The sequence below is a fragment of the Brienomyrus brachyistius genome, chromosome 1, assembly GCF_023856365.1.
Source record: "Brienomyrus brachyistius isolate T26 chromosome 1, BBRACH_0.4, whole genome shotgun sequence".
NCBI lineage: Eukaryota > Metazoa > Chordata > Actinopteri > Osteoglossiformes > Mormyridae > Brienomyrus > Brienomyrus brachyistius.
This window is the reverse complement of record NC_064533.1, coordinates 2,945,978-2,956,948: the sequence shown is the minus strand read 5'-3', so window position 1 is coordinate 2,956,948 and position 10,971 is coordinate 2,945,978.

The window sequence follows — 10,971 nt, the reverse complement described above, 5'->3', positions numbered from 1 at the left end:
TGCGTTTCCACCGGTTTCAAAAAAGAACGGAACAGAAATGTTACGTAGGCGGAAGTGAAAGTCAGGTAAAGGTTAATCTGTATTTCGTCTTTTGGATTTATTTTGTCGAAAAAAAATTCCAGAGTATGACTCATTGCGTCTCTTTCTCCTGTATCCACTGTTGTCTCCTTAAAGGCTCCCATCTGTGTGTGTGAGTGAGTTTACTCTATATTCTCATTCGTTGTTTTGCTTTTAAGGATCGTGCAGTGAAAGTCTGCTAAAAACTAAACTTTGCAGCACTCCTTGTGATCTCTTCACCACAATATTTTATTTATGAACATATTTATACTTAATTTTAAATATTTTAAAATTTATTTAATATATTTATACTTAATTATTAAATCTGAGCAGCAGATTGATCTTTCGTTTTTCACAGAAAAACGATGTGATGTTGCATCATTTATGTGAATTATACAACTGTTTTAGTGCATGATAATATTTTACGTAAAATATCGTATTTTCAACAAATGCAATCCATACCATTTTAAGCTATTTTACGACATTATTATTTTACGACAGTAACTTTTTAAAGTAACTCCCCCGTCTGTGTGTGTTACTTTACTCTCGCTTGCTGTTTTATCGCTGTGCTGTTAAGGATCGCGCAGTAATGTTAAAAACTGTCTGTGCCCTAAGTACTAATAGATATCCTGCTCTTTGAGATCGACATAACCGGGTTGTAAGAGGCCAGGAGATCTCTACGGTATTCTGGTGCATTGCCATTCAGTCCTTCATAAGTTAATAGCAGTATTTTGTTGTAAATCCAAGACTTAACTGGAAGCCAGTTAATATAATACAGGGCTAATATAATCAGATTTTTTTAGACTTTGTAAGAACTTTGGCTGCTGCATTTTATAGTAACTGAAGTTTATGTAAGGATCTGCACGGGCAGCCAAAAAGAAGGGCATTACTGACTAGAAGTTATAAGGACATGTATTAGTCATTCTGCATCATGAAAGGAGAGCATCTTCTGAAGGCTGGCTGTGTGATAGTAGAAGGCAGTTATAGTGATACTGCTTATGTGAGCATCGAAACATAAATCTGAATCAGGTAGGACACCAATATCTCTGACCACTGTAGTGTGTGTGTGTGTATGTATATATATATATATATATATATACTGTACATACACACACAACACACACACACAAACTGTGTATCATCAGCATAACAATGAAACCCAACACCACGATTTCTAATAATGATACCAAGAGGTAGCATATATAAAGTGAACAGTAGGGGGGCAGCACTGATCCCTGTGGGACACCATACTTGACTTTGGTGGCCTTGGAAGATTCATTCTTCATGTGGTTCACAACGATCAGTTATCAGTTAACTTCTTTTAAAACATCTGTAAAGCACTTCGTAAGCCCTGTGTTTGAAACAGTGCTATATGAATAAGGATCGATGTTGGGAATAATGCCAAACTGTCCCCAGGTACGAGGATGGCAAAAACAGATACTTCCTCTCAGGAGAGGAAAAAGCAAGTTTAACGTGCTGTATAACACCAGACAGACATCCGGCGAGTGTAGGCTCTTGGTAAATATTTCGCGAATTTGTGAAAACTTCCAAAATATACAAAAACAATGGAAAGTCTCTTGAATCCAAGTCCTATTCAAAATCAGTGATGAGCGTAGGCCTGGCTTTTGATTTCTCGCAGCTTTAACACTCGCTTATCCGATTTATTGTAATTGTTTTAAACAAAAGAGGGATTTCGGCATGGCGGTGCAGTGGTTAGCACTGTAAGGGGTGGCATGGTGGTGCAGTGGTTAGCACTGTTGCCTCACACCTCTGGGACCTGGGTTCGAGTCTCCGCCTGGGTTACATGTGTGTGGAGTTTGCATGTTCTCCCCATGTCGTCGTGGGGTTTCCTCCGGGTACTCCGGTTTCCCCCCACAGTCCAAAAACATGCTGAGGCTAATTGGACTTGCTAAATTGCCTGTAGGTGTGCATGTGTGAGTGAATGGTGTGTGAGTGTGCCCTGTGATGGGCTGGCCCCCCATCCTGGGTTGTTCCCTGCCTCGTGCCCATTGCTTCCGGGATAAGCTCCGGACCCCCCGCGACCCAGTAGGATAAGCGGTTTGGAAAATGGATGGATGGATGGATGGATGGAAAAGAGGGATTTCAGCGGTTTCATTTTGAAATGTCACTGCTCCAGAGTTATGCTGGAGATTAGTGTGAAATGTGCACCACTGCTAACAGTTTGCAGGTACCCAGAATCCTGTCCATCCCTAAGCTTAAAATAAGTAAGAAATCAAAATACAAGTCTTTGATATTTTTAGTTTTTGATTGCAGTCACCAATTTTTATAAACCTTTTATAAATGTTATCCATGTGGGGATCGGATGTTTTTCCCCAGAACATCAAGTTTTGTATGACATTGTGGGGACATATAGGTAGGTCTGGGACATCATCCTCTGAAGGTCACAGACGTGTCTCAGCAAGGACTCAAAACTGCCTCAAACATTATTAAAAATAGTTTTTTTTTTATGTGAAATTTTATCTGCTGACTTCAGTTCATTCGTGCAAATGATCTTTCTGTGGTCAGGATCTTCGTCACATTCAGCTGAATATTATCTTATTAATATTTAATATTAACATTCATTTATTTATTATATTAATAAGATCGTTTGTTAAGATGTCTGCAGAGGCTGCTTAAGTTACAGAAGATTTTCGGCAAACACGTCTATCTGCAGATTAGCTAATGTCAGTGATCTCCATTCAGGCCTCATTAGGAACCAGCGCAGTAACAGGGTGGTATTAAGTAGCAGGTGATCTCTTTTGAAAGTGGTATATGATCTCAGAGCAGTTGAACATTTTTGTTTAAGAATGAGTGGGCAGAACTCCACGAGTTCTTGTTTGGATATATTTTGTTTATTTTACACATTTTTATTTCACACATGAGTTCAGTGAAAGACTGGCTGCCAGTCCTATGCTCTGATGGGGGGATGCGCAGGTTTGATATAGGACCACCTGCCAGGCTCACTGGTCTGACGGCGCTACGAGTCGGTTTGGTAATGGACAGCCTCCCGGCCCAACACTGTCACCGAGGGACGTGTGAGCTTGGTATAGGACTGACTGCTGGCCTGTCACTCTCACAGAGGAATGTATGGGCTCAATATAAGACTGCGCACTGGCCCAACACTCTGATAGAGGGACGTGTGGGTTTGGTATAATACTACCGTCTGGCTCTTGGCTCTCACAAGGGACTTGTGAGCTGAGTATAGGACCACTTTCCGGCTCTTGGCTCTCTCAGAGGGACTTGCCGGCTTGGTATAGGACCACTTTGAGCCATCCATAGGGGTCCTGCATCACCTTTATGCACTTTCCCTGTGAATGAGTGGAGAAAAGTCAGTCCGCAAAACCGTAATTTAATCCTCACGGTCCCACCGGCGATGTCGCGTCCCGCAGAGCGTGCTATCAATCCCCACTACAGTTCGTTGGCATCTCTGCGTAAACTGCTTCCTGTGTGCCAGAATGCACGGCATCCCTGGTGGCGTGCGGTCGATGTGGAGGCTGGCTGAGAACACACCTACATATGTAACCGAAGTGGTGTGAAGCGCTCGCTTCCATGCCAGACGCAGGCAGCCAGACCCATGCGTGACTCTGTGTCTCTGGCTATTTGCTAATGCACATAATTAGCATAATGCTTTACATGGGTTATTTACCGTATACAGACCTGCAATCCTGCAGTAGGTAACAGTTTGGAAGATGGATGAATTGTTTACAAATTTCCACAGTGTAGTTAGCATCACACCACCTATGTGGATTTCAGAGTTAGTAATTAGCAGCACTGTACTTATACTACTAGAGCATTTTGGGATATTGTTTCAAAATAAATATGAAACAATACAGTTGATATTTGAGAGAATTGTACCAATATACTGACAGTACAAATCACACTGTTCAATCACACCCATGTATGGACTGAGTAACAGAGTATCCCAGAGTATTGTAGCCCTTCATAGCGGAGTCAGTAATGGGGATTTCTATGACTCTTTATAGCTCCTTTTTTTATAGGACTGCAGCTTTACTGTATGAAATATGGGAAATGTTTCCTGAACTGGTGCATGAAAACTCCATTAGATCTGAATTCGCACAACCGATCAAGGTCGAGAAACACTGCTCACGGTTTAATAACCGGCGACGTCGCTCAAGAGTGGAGCAGCCGGTCGTAACAGGCTCTGACGGAAATGATACACTGTGCGCTTTTTTAGTCAGTTAGCCAGTCTGCGTGAATTAAAACCCAATGCTTAGACTGTTACTTCAAAGCGATAGCTCCTTGAGCTGAGAAACGCTGCTTTTTCCCCCAGAATACATTTGTCCCGACATATTTGCATAAAATTTGAACAATGTGATTGGTGATGAGTCGGTGAATATGGAGCACATATGCGAGCAGGGCAAAGGCTCGCTGTGGCAACAGGAGAGAGTTTTCGCTATGAGGGAGGGAGTGGGGCAGTCTCCAAGAGGTTGCTGGGCAGCTCTGCCCCGCTCTCGATACCCTCTGAGACTCATTACCGTCCTGGAGCTCCCCTCAGGAATGCCATTTGGTCGTTAGCGCTGCTGGGTTGCTGTGGAGGCGACGCCGGTTCCCTTATGCCCAGCAGAGGCTCTTGCCAGTGCTCTTTCTTTGAATGGGATGGGCAGTGGGCTGCTAATGAGAGCGGTGGGCCGTGAGTGCCTGCCCCTCTCTTAGCACATTAGCCTGTCGTGCCGCGGCACACCTCAGCAATTGTCCGCGCTCTCTTAGCTAGCACCACTGACATGGAGGCCTGCACAAAGCCCGGGCAAAAGCTCTCGGAAAATGGGTGGCTTTTTGGTAAACAGATGCTGACATTCCCTCCAGTGAGACGTTTTGTATCTTCTAGTCATTTGTCACGCAGCATCATTAGCGTGGAAATCGGGGATCAGGCGGAGACTGGGAGGGTGAGACCAGGCTGTGACGAGGAAAAGCTCCAAATCACTGGCTTTTCGTCTTATTAAGCGACAAAATGTTAACACCCCCCCCCAGGTCTACCCTATTACAGCTAATCTCTGGCAAAAGACAGATTATTGCTAAAATCTATAATTACCAAGATGGTTTTTACAAGGCGGACAACAACCCTGACCTAATGTCTGGCGAGCAGAAGGCCCCACTGAGCCCTTTGACATCCACCCCCAGTCCCCTTAGCTACCCCCAGTTCTAAGAGTATCCCAGTAATATATCCCAGTAATGTACTGGGATACTGAGTTTTCATGGATTTTATCTCTAGTGGAGTGTTTCAGTTGGATCCCATCATGCACCTTACCACAATCTGTATGCAGAGTTTAAGCTGAAACCCAGGTGTAGGTCACATGGTTCTGTCCAGATGTAGGTCACATGGTTCTGTCCAGGTGTAGGTCACATGGTTCTGTCCAGGTGTAGGTCACATGGTTCTGTCCAGGTGTAGGTCACATGGTCCTGTCCAGGTGTATCATGCCCACGGCTGCCTTTGAAGAGGTCAGTCTGTCACCTGCAGTTGTTGGAGTGACATCGTTGCTCTCCATACGCATGTAGGGGTCTGGGGCCCATCTGCAGTTGTTGGAGTGACATCGTTGCTCTCCATACGCATGTAGGGGTCTGGGGCCCTGCTGGTCCTACTTGCCCCCCTTAAACATCACACCTTGCTAATCTCGTGAGCCTGTGGCCAGTGCGTCCGGCCAGTGACAGGTTGTTCTCCTGATAACTTCCTGTTGCCTGTCCCAAAAGTTTCCCTGGCCTTGAAAACAGGCAGCTTTAGTGTATTATTATATAATGGTTTGTGAAATATTCAGGCAAATGAACATCTACAGTTATTAAATATTAAAGCTAGCTATAGCTAGAAAATTTAAGTAAATCATTATTTATTATTAAATATTAAATATGTATTTTTGGATCTTCGCAAATGTTATGATTGGTATGATTGGGTGTATGTTTGTATGAAGAAAACACCCATAAATAAGTCACTGAGAAAATCAATGCAAATAAAAATAAAAGGAAAGACACATGAAATTAGTCAGGATGGATTTTAGGCTGTAATAGGCTTTTATTGCTGGCAAGGTGACAGAATGATATAGCAGCTGCAGGCTGCTGGTCTGACTCTGCAGTCAGTGTTTCTCTGCTGGGACAGAAATGCATTCTCAGTTTGTCCTGCCCTGTCAGCCTGATGATGAGGAGGGGATGATGGATAGATGGATAGATAGATAGATAGATAGATAGGTAGATAGATAGATAGATGTGAGTGAGTGAGTGAGTCATGACCGATGGGCGAGCAGGGGAATGTCGGAGCGGAGAATCAGGCTCTGGAAGTCAGGATCCAGGGATTTATTCAGGGAAACAGAAAGACCAGGAACAACACGGCAGACAAGGTCAATGACCGGATGGGGAAACAGACTTTAACGCGGACTTAAATACACAGGACTAAATGGACATAACAAGAAACAACTGATGACATCGGGATTTCACACGAGGTTAACGAGGGGGGCGTGGCATACAGGAGGATCGGACGATAGATTTTTAAAATGCATTTGAACAGTAAAAGATATTCAGACAATAATAAACAATAACAATAAATAATAAACAACAATAAACAGGGCAGGGGCCTGTCGTTTCACACTCCTCCTGGACCATCGTTCGAGCCCCCAATTTAGCTCCATGTGTGCGGAGTTTGCATGTTCTCCCCATGTCATTGTGGGGTTTCCTCCAGGTACTCCAGTTTCCTCCCACAGTCTAAAACATGCTTAATCTAATTGGAGTTACCAGATTGCCCGTAGGTGTGCCTGTGTGAGTGACCGCTGTGTGAGTGACCGCTGTGTGAGTGACCGCTGTGTGAGTGACCGCTGTGTGAGTGACCGCTGTGTGAGTGTGCCCCGCAATGGGTTGGGGCCCCGTCCTGGGATATTCCCTGCCTTGTGCCCTGTTATGGGTTCGCGCCCCATCCTGGGATATTCCCTGCCTTGTGCCCTGTGATGGGTTCGTGCCCCATCCTGGGATATTCCCTGCCTTGTGCCCTGTGATGGGTTCGCGCCCCATCCTGGGATATTCCCTGCCTTGTGCCCTGTGATGGGTTCGCGCCCCGTCCTGGGATATTCCCTGCCTTGTGCCCTGTGATGGGTTCGCGCCCCATCCTGGGATATTCCCTGCCTTGTGCCCATAGGCTCCAGACCCCCGTGACTCCAAATAGTACAAGCAGTTACAGAAAATGGACGGAATAAACAGTGCAACAAAAGTTAGATAAAGTATGGGGTGAAATTAACAGAAATAATAGTGTTTTGAGCTAAAGGTTAGCATTTTATATACACACTATAGATTACATACTATAGTCTTGGATTTCCTTTATTCCACTCTACATCTCATTCCCATGTTCCTCTCTCTCTCGCCGTATTCCTGATTGAAGTCCACTGGCCTGGCCACGCTACCGTCGCCCAGTTCAGGACTGAGCTGGGTCCGCCTCTGCAGAGAGAGTCTTCTGGGAATACAGGGGCACCGGCCCCAGCTGAAAGCTGATTGGCCCCCAGAGTGCCCCCTCCCTGTAACTCACTGATTCAAAACACATCACTGGCTAATAATGTTTGCCCCCCCTGTATGAATTGTGGCCCTTCCCGTCGAATCAGGTTTGCCTGAGTTGTGGTGCATTGTGGGTAGCGTTTGATGAAGGTAGGAGCACAGAGCTCAGGGAGAGTACAATCCTACATGACTTTTGTGAGAACGGATGGGGCAGGGGGTGCTGACTGAAGGATGGGGATTTTGTGGGACCCCCCCTCCGCCTCAGTGATGGATGGACATTCTGTGAAGCCACCAGCCCTCTAAAACCCTGTGAATGAGATCTTGTCCATCAGTCAGCTCTGGATGCGACCTTGTTACCCAGGCTAAGGAAGGATGAGATCACGTTCTGGCCTGAAAGCAAACGCTCTGTGTCCCGTGGCAGTAAACACGAGGGATGGGAGTGATGTGAGTGGAAGTGTAGAATCCTCTGTGTCAGCGTCTTAATTATGGCTGAGGATTCCAAGGTAGCCCTGGAGACCAGAGTGGAGAGCACAAGTCCATGGAAGAGTTCTGCATGTGTCCTCACTGAGGAAGGAACTGCTCGCTGAAGTAAATTGTCTAATCTATAATCAAGGGTGAAACGGGGGGGGGAGCAGGATAGTCATGTGACATGGAGAGGAGAGTCAGGTGACACCTGTATCAGCTGACCTCGCACGGCTCTTTTCGGCTGAACGGGGCACTCTGTCTTGCTTCGGCCCAGTAACCCAGACCGGATTGTTGACTCAGGTACCGAGAATTGCTGAGATCGCAGTCTGCTTGTTTCCCGTTGTTTTTCCCCCTAAATCAAGTCACGTTGCATCGTTCACTCACATTTTTATGGACTCATGACAGCTGACTGAAATCTGACCCTCAAATGACACAATTAATCACTCATTATAATGCAGTTCGCTGCACATTAATCCATTTCTAGTGGCCTGGATTTTGCACATCAATTGGTTTCCTGTGACTGCAAGGTCTGTGCGCATACTCTTACCACAAAGCTGTAAATGAAATACCTGGCATATTTTAGGCCTTAAAGAAGAGGCGACCCCTACGTGGCAGGCTAACCTGACTGAGGTTATACCAGACACTGAAGGTAGGTGGCAGTGTTTCACACGGGAAGCAGTGCACCTCCCCCTCCAAGCCCTGTGCAGCGCTGACCCCATGGGACTCGTCCGGCTGGTAATGAGTGTGGCAGTGCGGCAATGCCGGAGGCTGGGAATGCAGAGAAGAAACATAGATCCCTACTCCACTATCCCGGTGGGGGGGTGGGGAGGGGGGAGAGCCGATGTCTCACGTCGGAAGTCTGGTCGGCTTTTTTAAACCATTGTTACAGATGCAAATGAAGCCCTGGCATGGAGGGTGGGGTGGTGGGAGGGGATGGTCCATGATGAACGGACCAGGTCAGGCTGTAAATAGCTCTTTAATGAATTATGTTTCTCTCACAAACGCTATCTGTAAGGCAGAAGTGGAACTGTTTTCTGACCTGTCAGCTGCCGGCACCTAAAAATAGAGCGAATAGAATTCTCAAAGGCGCGCTAACGGTCGCAGTCTCCATCCGGAGCCAGACTGGTCATTATCGGCGCTCCCTCCTATAATGCGCCACACAATTTCATTACGTGAACTGATTTTTTTTAAAAGTATTTTCCATTTTGATAATGACTTCTGCGGCAGTTTCTTCCTCGTCATTCCGGAAAGCCTGTCGGGTGCATGAGATCACACATAATGCCACATGTATTCAGTAAGGGTAGTTTCTTAGTACATTCTGTGTAAAATGTTGTTGATTAACTTGTCACAGACATGCGTATCCCACTCTGCATGTAGTAATATTCTTCTGTGGTCAGATTACCTTCACCCTGGATGTGTTTATGTCTGCGTGTGTTGCTGTAATTATTACAACAAAAACAATACAAAAAAACTGCAAACTTTTACCAAGTAGGTTCATTTTCTCGGTCCCCACAAAAATTACCTCAATTTTATGTAAAAATCTGTGAAAGCAATCAAAAAACTAAAAATGCTGAAAATGTTGTATTTTGTTTCGTGACTTATGGTTCGGGGCGCGCTGAAGGGGCGGGGGCTCGGGGCGCGCTGATGGGGCTGGGGTTCGGGGCGCGCTGAAGGGGCGGGGGTTCGGGGCGCGCTGATGGGGCGGGGGTTCGGGGCGCGCTGATGGGGCGGGGGTTCGGGGCGCGCTGAAGGGGCGGGGGTTCGGGGCGCTCTGAAGGGGCGGGGGTTCGGGGCGCGCTGATGGGGCGGGGGTTCGGGGCGCGCTGAAGGGGCGGGGGTTCGGGGCGCGCTGATGGGGCGGGGGTTCGGGGCGCGCTGAAGGGGCGGGGGTTCGGGGCGCGCTTAAGGGGCGGGGGTTCGGGGCGCGCTGATGGGGCGGGGGTTCGGGGCGCGCTGATGGGGCGGGGGTTCGGGGCGCGCTGAAGGGGCGGGGGCTCGGGGCGCGCTGAAGGGGCGGGGGCTCGGGGCGCGCTGAAGGGGCGGGGGCTCGGGGCGCGCTGAAGGGGCGGGGGCTCGGGGCGCGCTGATGGGGCGGGGGTTCGGGGCGCGCTGATGGGGCGGGGGCTCGGGGCGCGCTGATGGGGCGGGGGCTCGGGGCGCGCTGATGGGTCGGGGGCTCGGGGCGCGCTGATGGGGCGGGGGCTCGGGGCGCGCTGATGGGTCGGGGGTTCGGGGAGCGCTGATGGGGCGGGGGCTCGGGGCGCGCTGAAGGGGCGGGGGTTCGGGGCGCGCTGAAGGGGCGGGGGCTCGGGGCGCGCTGATGGGGCGGGGGCTCGGGGCGCGCTGAAGGGGCGGGGGCTCGGGGCGCGCTGAAGGGGCGGGGGCTCGGGGCGCGCTGAAGGGGCGGGGGCTCGGGGCGCGCTGATGGGGCGGGGGTTCGGGGCGCGCTGATGGGGCGGGGGCTCGGGGCGCGCTGATGGGGCGGGGGCTCGGGGCGCGCTGATGGGTCGGGGGCTCGGGGCGCGCTGATGGGGCGGGGGCTCGGGGCGCGCTGATGGGTCGGGGGTTCGGGGAGCGCTGATGGGGCGGGGGCTCGGGGCGCGCTGAAGGGGCGGGGGCTCGGGGCGCGCTGAAGGGGCGGGGGTTCGGGGCGCTCTGAAGGGGCGCTCTGAAGGGGCGGGGGTTCGGGGCGCGCTGATGGGGCGGGGGTTCGGGGCGCGCTGAAGGGGCGGGGGTTCGGGGCGCTCTGAAGGGGCGGGGGTTCGGGGCGCTCTGAAGGGGCGGGGGTTCGGGGCGCTCTGAAGGGGCGGGGGTTCGGGGCGCGCTGAAGGGGCGCTCTGAAGGGGCGGGGGTTCGGGGCGCGCTGATGGGGCGGGGGTTCGGGGCGCGCTGAAGGGGCGGGGGTTCGGGGCGCTCTGAAGGGGCGGGGGTTCGGGGCGCTCTGAAGGGGCGGGGGTTCGGGGCGCG